Below are 10853 nucleotides of genomic sequence, written 5' to 3'. Positions count from 1 at the left end.
CCTCTCCCTTCCTTGGTTCAGCCGCCATCAGCAAGGGGAAAAGAAGAAGAGGCGTGCACCTCTCCTTGGCCTCCTTCCTTGGTTCCAACGCAGGGAAGAAAAGAAGGCTGCGTGGGGATTCTTCTTCTTCCTCTTCTTCATCCTTCTTCTTCCTCCTCTCAAGCACAATCAAGGGTTGATTGAAAGAGAGGAAATCAGCCATCAAAAGAAGTCTTTGCAAGGGAGCTAGCACCCCGGGAAGACAAGAGAGCTTTGATCGGATCACTGTTTCGTGTGGATACCCGTAGAGACCGGACACTTGAACGGCTTCAAACGAACCTTCATCCTAGACCACGAACTTCAGTTTGCGGTGATCATCTACCCGCACAAGGTGAAGATCTGATCTTCCTAAAGGTTTAAAAAGTTTTAATTCTTATCTAACTACGAACGGTTCATGAAACAACGTTCATGCGATGAACGTCGATCCCGCTTATGCCGATTCCGCTGCCATCTGAATTTTTTTGAAATATCAGTGGCATGGGCGGGTTCCCAACAAATTGTTGGTGAGCCACACGAGCCACATGCCTGCAGAGGTCTCATGCATTGATTGTTGAGTGAACTAGACGTTCGGAGAAGCCATACGCTTTAATTGTCGCGTAAGCTGAATGTCTGGGGAGGTCGTACGTATCGATTGTTGGCAAGGACAGGGCACGCTTCGTGGGAGAACACGATAATGGCGGTCTACCGCTCGGATACTTTTTAGTCGGAGGAGCCGCTTGGGCACTTTCAAACCCCTGAATTGGGACCCGTTCGGGCGCCCCTTGCTCGGAGGGGTGCCCGGTCGCCTCCTGCTCGGAGGGGGCTTGGTCGCCTCCTGCTCGGAGGGGGCTTGGTCGCCTCCTGCTCGGAGGCTTGGTCGCCTCCTGCTCGGACACAATTCTTTTCCCCCCCAACAATGTTGTTCCCAGAATCTCTGAAATGTCAACACGAAACTATCAAATGAGGGAAAAATGAAAATGTGTTGAGTATGGGTTGAGAACATGCAGAAGATGGTCTTAGATCGCTGACATTAATAATCAGACGCTCGACATCATGGTAGTTCCTAGGGAAACAGGCAATTCCTGGAAGATCCCACTTATTCAAATCAGTTTCCAATTCCTGGTGTACCCTGAAAGACAAAGTTTCACAATTTTGTGCCTGTCTAAAGGACGAAACCTGAACATATTGATGGGTGTTCTTATATGAAAACACGAAGGGTTTTGTTTTTATCTCTCTCTCTCTCTCTTCTGTCTCTTTCTCTCTTCTATATATGGTTCAGCCCGACGGTAAGCAAGATCCGAGGTTGGGTGTCGACCTCCATGCAGACTTCATCAAACATTCTTGAACCCCGTCCTTAGCATGAATTACATAAATGACGAAGTATATCTAACATTTGAATACCAAGAAAACATGCTCTTCATAAACTAGATTTGGTTCCTAAGTAGTTCATAAAGCAATTAACAGAATAAGATTTCAAATCAATGAAATTCCTAATCAACGAATGAGCTTGTTTGGTCAGAAAAGGGGGTAAGAAACACCAATATTGCCCTTATTGGTGTTCAATATGTTGCTGGAAATTGGACCCGGGGGCTGCCGTGAACCAAGGGGGGAGGAGCTCCGCTGCCGGAACGGTGGACGGCGGTGCGCCGGCTGGTGGCGTCCTCCTGGAGAGTTCTGCAAAAAAGCCGGTGGCCGGGCTTTCCGGCGCCGGCCCTCCGAAGCTTAAGTCAGAGGGGGCTAATCTGTGGGGGCGTCCAGGAAGAAAATGTTTGTTCTTTTTTGTGTATATTTGTGTCTGTGTTGTATCTCTCCCTTTCCTCCTTCCCCCCAGGTTCCCTTTTATAGGAAGATATTATGTTACCTGGGAGGTGACAGAGGAATTTGTCCTTTTTTGTGATAATTGGGCACGATTTGGCTCATTAATGGCGTAGTGGAGAATAAGGCCAGATCAGACCAGAGTCAGGGAGTTGTCACGGTCGATCGGACCCGTTGGAGTGGTTGAACCGCCGGCCGTGGCGGGCCTGGGGCTCGTAGATGGTAAGTGCATTAATTGCTGAGTGAACCGGTGGTCAGGAAGAGCCATACGCTTTGATGGTTCAGTGATCCGGGGATCATCTTGAGCCGTGTTCATTTAATGGCTGAGTGCATCGGAGGCCTGAGGGGGTTTCATGCATTAATGACAGGTCGTGCCGAGTACCTGCGGAGATCTCGTGCTTTGATGACTTAGGGATAGTGACAGATTGTGGTGGAGCCGTGTATTTAGCCGTCAGATCCTTTAAAGGGTTAGGCGGAGATTGAGTACTTGGTTAAGGCACGGGCCCGGCACGGGTTCCGAGCCGAGCTGGTTGCCTAACAGAGTGTCCTGTGGCGGGGTTACTTCTGGTCGGCGCTCTCTGGTCGGCTCTTTTTAGTCGGGCGTCTTTATTCAGCGCTCTTTGGTTGAGTGCCTTTTTGGTCGGCGCTCTCTAGTCGAGCGCCTTGCTGGTCGGCGTTTATTTGGTTGAGCGCCTCTGGTCGGCGCTCTCTAGTCGAGTGCCTTGCTGGTCGGCGTTTATTTGGTTGAGCGCCTCTAGTCGGCGCTCTCTAGTCGAGCGCCTTGTTGGTCGGCGTTTATTTGGTTGAGCGCCTCTGGTCGGCGCTCTCTAGTCGAGCACCCCGAGGTGGCATGACCTGGGGTTTTTCCCCAACACTACCCTCCGACTTCCGAGTTCCAGCTGGCTACCAGCTTGAGCGCGGGAAGTAGTTTTAGTTGGGTCATTACGGATTTCAAAAATTTTAAATTATCGCGCTTTTCGAATTATCGGGTGCTTTGAGGTGCTTTTAATAGGCAGCGTCTCTTCTTTCCCGAAATGTCTCATTATTGGGACGCCTTCTCCGAAGCGTCCTCGCGTCGTGGGCTCATGATGGGGCCGCACGATCCGATGGGGCGCTTCGGTGTTCAAAGCGTCAACCTGAATTAAATGTGGCGCTCCGTCTTTTGGGCCGACACGTGTCGTAATCTAAACGAGATGCAGCATTTTTCTTGCTGATCCGGGCCGTTGGGGGGGTCTATATAAACTCTCACCCGGCCTCCCGTTCATTTCTTATTGTCTTCTTCCTCCAGCTCTTCTCAGTCCGAAGTTTCCTTTCTCCGGCGTCTCCTACAGGTCCCTTTTCTTCTCAGTCTCTCCCTCTTTCTTCTAATGGGTTCCATTCCTAGTGAAGTTGAGTCCACCATGAGTGTTTTGGAGGTCGAAATGATCGAAGAGTGGTTTTTCCCTCTTCAAGGGTTCCGTTTGGAACCCGCCAGGCGGGGGGATCGGGTGACCGATCCTCCGGTAGGCCGGATTGGAGTGTACTTAGAGTCACTCTGGGCCGGCCTACGATTCCCTCTCCACGGCTTCGTGAACGAGTTGTTGGCGGTGTACCAATTGGTTCCGGCGCAGCTTGCTCCGAATGCCTGGAGGACAGTGATCGGTTTCCTGTCGCTGTGTTTACTGCACGGGATTCCGACCTCTGTCAACATTTTTCGGCGACTTTTTGTTTTGAAGTCAAATCCGGGAGACGGAGAGTGGCTCTATATCGCCCTTCGGGCAGGTCGGCCACTCTTTCAGGGCGCTCCTTCGTCCATTCATGACTGGAAGAAGAAGTTCTTCTTCCTAGGTTCTGAATGGACATGGGGGTTTGACCCTAGGTGGAGACCGACCCAGCTTAGGTCTATCAACAAACCCCCCCAGCTTTCTCCACGTGAGCAGGGGATCATCGACACCATCCGCAGCCTCGGGGACGGTATTTTACTGAGTGGCCTCATAAGTGAGGATGCTCTAGTGAACGTTGGCCTGAGCTCGGCGCGTCCCCATGGTAAGGGTAACAGTAGGGTGTCTTTTTTTTATTTTATTACTGTTCTAAGTTCTAATCCTGCTCGCCCTTGCAGATATCGCAAAGATGGTGACCAAGAGCGAGGTTCTATACGCCCGGTTTCAGAAGAGGGCGGCCGAGCTCTCGGGAGAACCGACCGAGCCGAGGAAGAAGGCGAAGACCTCGGCGACCTCGGCGACTGCAGCGGTCGAGGTGGGCGTTCCTCGCCCCGCGCGCCCCGAAGCTGGTCGGAGGGAGGGCGCGGATTCCAGGGGCGCGGACCCTAGGGGAGCTACGGCGGGGCTCCCGTGCCCGGTGCCATTGTCGCAGATTCCTGGTCGGCAAGAAGCCCCAGTCGCCGACCAGGAGGGAAGCTCCGCGGGTCTGGCGCTCGCGTGTCCCGCTCCAGTGTTGCGGCAGTCAGATCGGCCGCCAGTCCGACCCCAGCCCTCCAATTCCGAGCCGGGGAGCAGCCAGGGAGCTTCGGGATCGGCTCCGCCCAGGCCAGCTGAAGTTGGCCTTCCGGGCCTGTCAGGCTCACGGGAGCGAGTGCCTTACGCTCCCGTCTGGTCGGTCTTCGAGGGTGATTCAACCCTCGATAATCCCCAGGTGGCGCGCGAAGTATTCCGGGTCGCGCTGCTCCCGGCCGACCAGGCCAAAATACGGTCCATGAACTACGGCGCCTTCATGGACTCGACTCTCTGCTCCGCCGTCCGGGTAAGTTAGTCTTCCTATTTGTACAGCTGTATAAGTTTTATTTCAGTTTCTCAACGTTTTTCGCGTCTCTTTTTCCGCATTTGCATGAGACGGAGACGCTGATGCACATCGTGCAAGACTACCGGGAGCGGGCCCGGAGGCATCAGCGGGGGCATGAGGAGGCCGAGGCGAGGTGCCAGGCATCCGAGGCCGAGCGCCAGGTGCTCCAAGCAAAGGTGGGAGCAGCCGAGGATGAAATCCGAGCTCTGACCGCCGAGCTCGAAGAGGAGAAGGGCACGCACACGCTGGCAAGGTCTGAAGTGCGCGCCGTGGAGGCTCGTTTGGCCGAGGCCAAGCTGGCACTGGCCACCCGCGAGCAGGAGGTGGGGAATGCCCGCCTCAGAAACTTAGAGCTCGAGCGGGAAATAAGAAACCTTGAGCGGAAAGCTGCATACCACGAGGCTCGGGAGCTCGAGGCTCGGGAGCAAGCCCAAGGCGCGGTGAAGCTCTTCCGCGAGTCGGATGAGTTCCGTGACCTTCTAGAAGAGGAAGGTGTGAACGGGCTGATCCAAGGCTTCAGGGATTTCCGCAACCAACTGCGGCGGCTCCTTCCGGACTTTGACCTAAACCTGCTCAAACCGGGAGCAGGGGTCGAAGGGTCGGAGGCGGAGGCAGAAGCTCCGGAGGCCGACCAGGGAGGTTTGGCCGAGGCGGCCGAGGCTGTCCCCGAAGTCACCAAGGTGGCCTCCGAGGCTGTTCCTGTTGCTGCCGAGGCCGCCGAAGAGGCCCCGACCGCAGAGCCGGCCGTTCTCGAAGCTGCCGAGGCCGAGCCTTAGTATAGTTTTTTTTTTTGTGTGAGTCGGGATGGTCCCCACACTTGTAAGGGCCGAGCCCGAGCTCTATACTTAGCCTACGGGCTTTTTGAAATGAATATATATGTTTTTCGCAGCTCGCAAGTATCTGTGGTAGACTTAGGTTTCTCTGCTCAGATCCACTTTAGGCTCCAAGGACATGGGCTCTATGGTCCCAACTTCGTCCGCCACATAGTCGGACTTACGTTTAGGCTCGGCATGCCGAGCCCAGGTTCGTGCTTCCATTGCTTGGTCCTCCGACCAGTAATATAGCGGCGCTTATCTAGAATGTGTTTGGGCTCGGAGGAACCTTTTCGAGCCTAGCTCAGAATTCGACCGAGCCCTAGGACTCAGAATTGAGTCCGGGCCTCGAGTTTGTTGAGGCGGATGGTCGGACTTTTTCCGACAAACGAGTTGAATCGCTTGTCAGCTCGTTATGAGGATTCGTCGAGCTGACGGTATAAACCAAGTTTGCTACTAAACGGTGCATGTAGGAGGGGCGAGGCCGGGCGATGATTGGCCCGACCAGGTGTCTCGACGTCAGTCGAGGGTTTATTCAGATAGTTAATTAACCAAGGATGAAAGTAAATTGAGAACGTAGACATTGAGTGGGTACCTGGTACCGTGAGCATTCTTACGCCGAGGCGACTGAAGACGCTCCTCTGCTCGGAGTCCGTTCTTTGAGGACGTCGGCAGAGATAGGAAAATCCAAGAATAAACGAGATAATGTAAAGACATTAAATGAATGGGTACCTGGTACCGTGAGCGTTCTTATGCCGTGGCGACTGAAGACGCTCCTCTGCTCGGAGTCCGTTCTTTGAGGACGTCGGCAGAGATAGGAAAATCCAAGAATAAACGAGATAATGTAAAGACATTAAATGAATGGGTACCTGGTACCGTGAGCGTTCTTACGTCGTGGCGACTGAAGACGCTCCTCTGCTCGGAGTCCGTTCTTTGAGGATGTCGGCAGAGATAGAAAAATCCAGTTTATTGCGAATCACGGACTTTTCGCTGATCATGAGCAGGAGAACGAGCCGAGCTCGCTGGCCGATGGAGAACGAGCCGAGCTCGCTGGCCGATGGAGAACGAGCCGAGCTCGTTGGCCGATGGAGAACGCATCCCGACGTCTCGGGGCATCCCGACGTATCGGGGCATCCCGGCCGTGGTCGGGGTAGGAAAACAAGCCGAGCTCGTTGGCCGATGGAGAACGAGCCGAGCTCGTTGGTCGGTGGAGAACGCATCCCGACGTCTCGGGGCATCCCGATGTATTGGGGCATTCCGGCCGTGGTCGGGGTAGGAGAACGAGCCGAGCTCGTTGGCCGGTGGAGAACGAGCCGAGCTCGTTGGCCGGTGGAGAACGAGCCGAGCTCGTTGGCCGATGGAGAACGAGCCGAGCTCGTTGGTCGGTGGAGAACGCATCCCGACGTCTCGGGGCATCCCGACGTATCGGGGCATCCCGGCCGTGGTCGGGGTAGGAGAACGAGCCGAGCTCGTTGGCCGGTGGAGAACGAGCCGAGCTCGTTGGCCGGTGGAGAACGAGCCGAGCTCGTTGGCCGATGGAGAACGTATCACAAACTCATGAACATCTTCAAGGAGTCCGTGTAGGTATTCCTTCCCGAGATATCGAGGCATCCCGACCGTGGTCAGGGTAGGAGAACAAGCCTGGCACCATGAGATAGTCAGGAGAATTGGTGAGCTCGAACAAGTGCACAAACCATCACAAGTTATTATAAAGTGAAATTTATGGTCGAATAATGGGAGACCCCTTGGGGTTCTATTGGTAGTACACGCAGAGATTTTCGGAGCTCCAGCTTCGTGGAATGGGAGTCCCATCTAGGGACTCTAGCTTGTAAGTTCCGGGTCGGCGGATGCGCGTGACTCGGTAAGGTCCTTTCCAATTTGGAGCCAGTTTCCCCTGCTCGGTTGGTCGGGAGGCCTCGGCTCTTCTAAGGACAAGGTCTCCTGGTTTGAAGGATTTGACTTTGACCCTGGCGTTGTAGTACTGAGCTGTCTTTTGCTGGTACCTCGCCATACGAACTCGGGCGGCCTCCCTTGTTTTCTCGATCAGGTCAAGGTTGTTCCTGAGCTGTGAGGAGTTGGAGCTGGCATCATGATGTTTGACTCTTGGAGAAGGAAGCCCAATCTCCAGCGGGATGACAGCTTTCGTCCCATATGTCAGGTTGAAGGGAGTCTCGCTAGTGGGGACACGGAACGTGGTCCGATAAGCCCACAGGACATTGTATAGGTCTTCGACCCATTGTCCTTTGGATTTGTCGAGCCTGGCTTTGAGCCCCTGCAAAATAGTACGATTTGTTACCTCGGTTTCTCCGTTCGTCTGAGGGTGCGCGACCGAGGTGAAGCGGTGGTCGATGCCAAGCTCGGAGCAGAATTCTCTAAAATGGAGGTTGTCAAACTGGCGGCCGTTGTCGGATATGAGGATGCGGGGGAGCCCGAATCTGCAAATTATTGATTTCCAGACAAAGTCCCGCATCTTCTGCTCGGTGATCCGAGCAAGAGGCTCGGCTTCCACCCACTTTGTAAAATAGTCGATGGAGACGACCAGGAATTTCTTTTGCCCGGTAGCCAGAGGAAATGGCCCTAAAATGTCAATTCCCCACTGGGCGAAAGGCCAGGGGGAGCTGATAGAAGTTAAGGGAGCCGAGGGTCGGCATTGGACATTGGCGTTTCTCTGTCATCGGTCGCATCTTCGGACAAAGTCCACAGCATCCTTCTGGAGTGTTGGCCAATAATATCCTTGGCACAAAATTTTATGGGCCAATGCTCGTCCTCCCAGATGGTTTCCGCAAATCCCTTCATGGACTTCGCGCATTGCATAGTCAGCCTCTATTGGGCGAAGGCATCTGAGGAGGGGAGAGGTGAAAGATCTCCGATAAAGCTTTCCCTCATGCAATATGTACCAGGTGGCGGAGCGCTTTATTCGGCGAGCCTCTCGTTCATCACTGGGGAGGACTTCATCTTGCGGATAGCTGGTGAGCTCGTCCATCCAGCTTGGCTCGGATTCAATGCAAAGCGCCTGCTCGGGCTCCTCTGTACTGGGTTTTTGGAAATACTCCAGTGCTGCCGCTTTGGGGAGCTCACTCATACGGGAGGACGCTAGCTTTGATAGCTGGTCGGCTCTGAGGTTCTCCGACCGAAAAATATGTTGGATGTGGAAAGAATCCAAGGTCGAGGCGAGGTCTCGTACCTTCTGCAGATATTTCTGCATTGTAGGGTCTCTAGCTTCGAAGTCACCCATGATTTGGTTAACGACGAGCTGAGAATCGCTGAAGGCCTTTAGGTCCTTCACTCCAAGCTCCCTGGCTAGCTTGAGCCCGGCGACGAGTGCTTCGTACTCCGCCATGTTGTTGGAAGCAGGAAACTCGAGGCGTAGGGCTTGCTCGGCGACCACCCCCTCTGGATTGGCGAGGATGAGCCCTGCTCCGCTACCCCCCGAGTTTGAAGAGCCATCGACATGCAAAGTCCATGTCAAACTCGGGGTCTGCTCCGTTGGTGGCTCAGGTTCGGGCTCGACCTCGTCCGGTATGGTGCACTCGACTATGAAGTCGGCGAGTGCTTGCGCTTTGATCGCTGGTCTGGGTCAGTACTCGAGGTCAAATTTCTCGAGCTCGATGGCCCATTTAGTGATCCGGCCCGCGCGGTCTGATCTTTGCAGGATCTGCTTCACTGGCTGGTCGGTCAGCACGACCATTGTGTGAGCTTGGAAGTAAGGCCGAAGCCTCTGAGCTGAGATGACCAAGGCATAAACAGTCTTCTCCAGCTTGGAGTATCGGGTCTCAGCGTCCCTCAAGACCCGGCTGGTGTAATACACTGGTTTTTGGAGCTTGCCCTCCTCTCGGACCAGGACCAAGCTTACTGCTACAGGGGAGACGGCTAAATACAGGTAAAGGAGTTCACCCTGTTGAGGCTTTGTGAGCAGGGGAGGGGAAGCCAGAAGGTGCTTGAGCTCTTCAAAAGACCGCTGGCACTCGTCCGACCATAGGAAGTTTTTTGGCTTCTTCAGAGCCGCAAAGAATGGAAGGCAGCGCTCGGCTGAGCGGGAGATGAATCTCCCGAGAGCTGCAACTCGGCCCGTAAGCCGTTGTACCTCTTTGACTGTCCTTGGAGGCGTCATTTCTTGGAGGGCTCGGATCTTTTCAGGATTGGCCTCGATTCCCCGCTGTGTAATGATGAAGCCGAGGAATTTGCTGGAGGTGACCCCGAATGCACATTTGGCTGGGTTGAGCTTCATCTGATACCTTCGGAGTGTGGAGAATGCTTCATCAAGGTCGGCTACATGGTCTTGCGCCACCTTGCTTTTCACCAGCATGCCATCAACATAGACCTCCATGTTTCGGCCTATTTGATCTTTGAAGATCCGGCTGACCAGCCTCTGATAAGTTGCCCCGGCATTCTTTAAGCCGAACGGCATTACTTTGTAGCAGTAGGTTCCTCCGTCGGTAATGAAGGCCGTTTTTTCTTCATCTTCTGGCGCCATGCGGATCTGGTTGTATCCGGAAAAGGCGTCCATGAATGCTAGCAACTCGTGACCCGAGGTGGAGTCCACGAGCTGGTCGATGCTGGAGAGTGGAAAGCTGTCCTTCGGGCAGGCTTTATTCAGGTCGGTGTAGTCCACGCACATGCGCCATTTTCCGCTGGCTTTTTTGACGAGGACCACGTTGGCGAGCCACTCCGGGTAGGATATCTCCCGGATGAAACCAGCTTCAAGGAGCTTGTCAACCTCCTCGGCTGCTGCTCGTTGTTGCTCAGGGGCGGCGCCTCGCTTCTTTTGTCGCACGGGCTTGCAGGTTGGCTTCACTTGGAGCCGGTGGACCATGCTTTCTGGATCTATCCCCGGCATATCCGCGGGCGACCATGCGAAGACGTCCAAGTTGTCTCGCAAGAAGTTGACGAGGCGATCCCTTTCGCGCTCATTGAGGCCAGAGCCGACCTGCACGGTTAGCTCGGGGAAGTTTTCACGCAAAAGAACTTGGATTAGTGACTCACCAGGCTCTATCCATTTTTTTTGAGGGTTGACCCGTGCCTCCAAAGTTTTCGTTGAAGGCTGGTCGGTTGCTGGGACAGGCGCCTCAGCTAGTCGTTTCGCCTCGTGGGTCACCATGTAGCATCGCCTCGCTACCATTTGATCCCCACGAACTTCGCCAACTCCTTGGCTGGTGGGGAATCGCATGAGCAGGTGGCGAGTCGAGACCACTGCTCGGAGGGCGTTGAGACCTAGCCTTCCGAGGATAACATTATAGACCGAGGACAGGCATATCACGAGGAAGCTCATCCCCACGGTACTTTCACGGGGGGCGAGCCCGGCTGTGACCAAGAGGTCGATCTCGCCCTCTACTGGGACCGAGTCCCCAGTAAATCCAACCAACGGAGCATTCATCCTCCGTAGTTGTTCTCCTGTCATCCCCATTTTACAGTAAGCATAGAAATACAAAA

This window comes from Phoenix dactylifera, chromosome 4 (assembly GCF_009389715.1).
Source record: "Phoenix dactylifera cultivar Barhee BC4 chromosome 4, palm_55x_up_171113_PBpolish2nd_filt_p, whole genome shotgun sequence".
Classification (NCBI taxonomy): domain Eukaryota; kingdom Viridiplantae; phylum Streptophyta; class Magnoliopsida; order Arecales; family Arecaceae; genus Phoenix; species Phoenix dactylifera.
The sequence above is the reverse complement of the archived record's forward strand: the minus strand, read 5'-3'. Positions refer to the sequence as shown.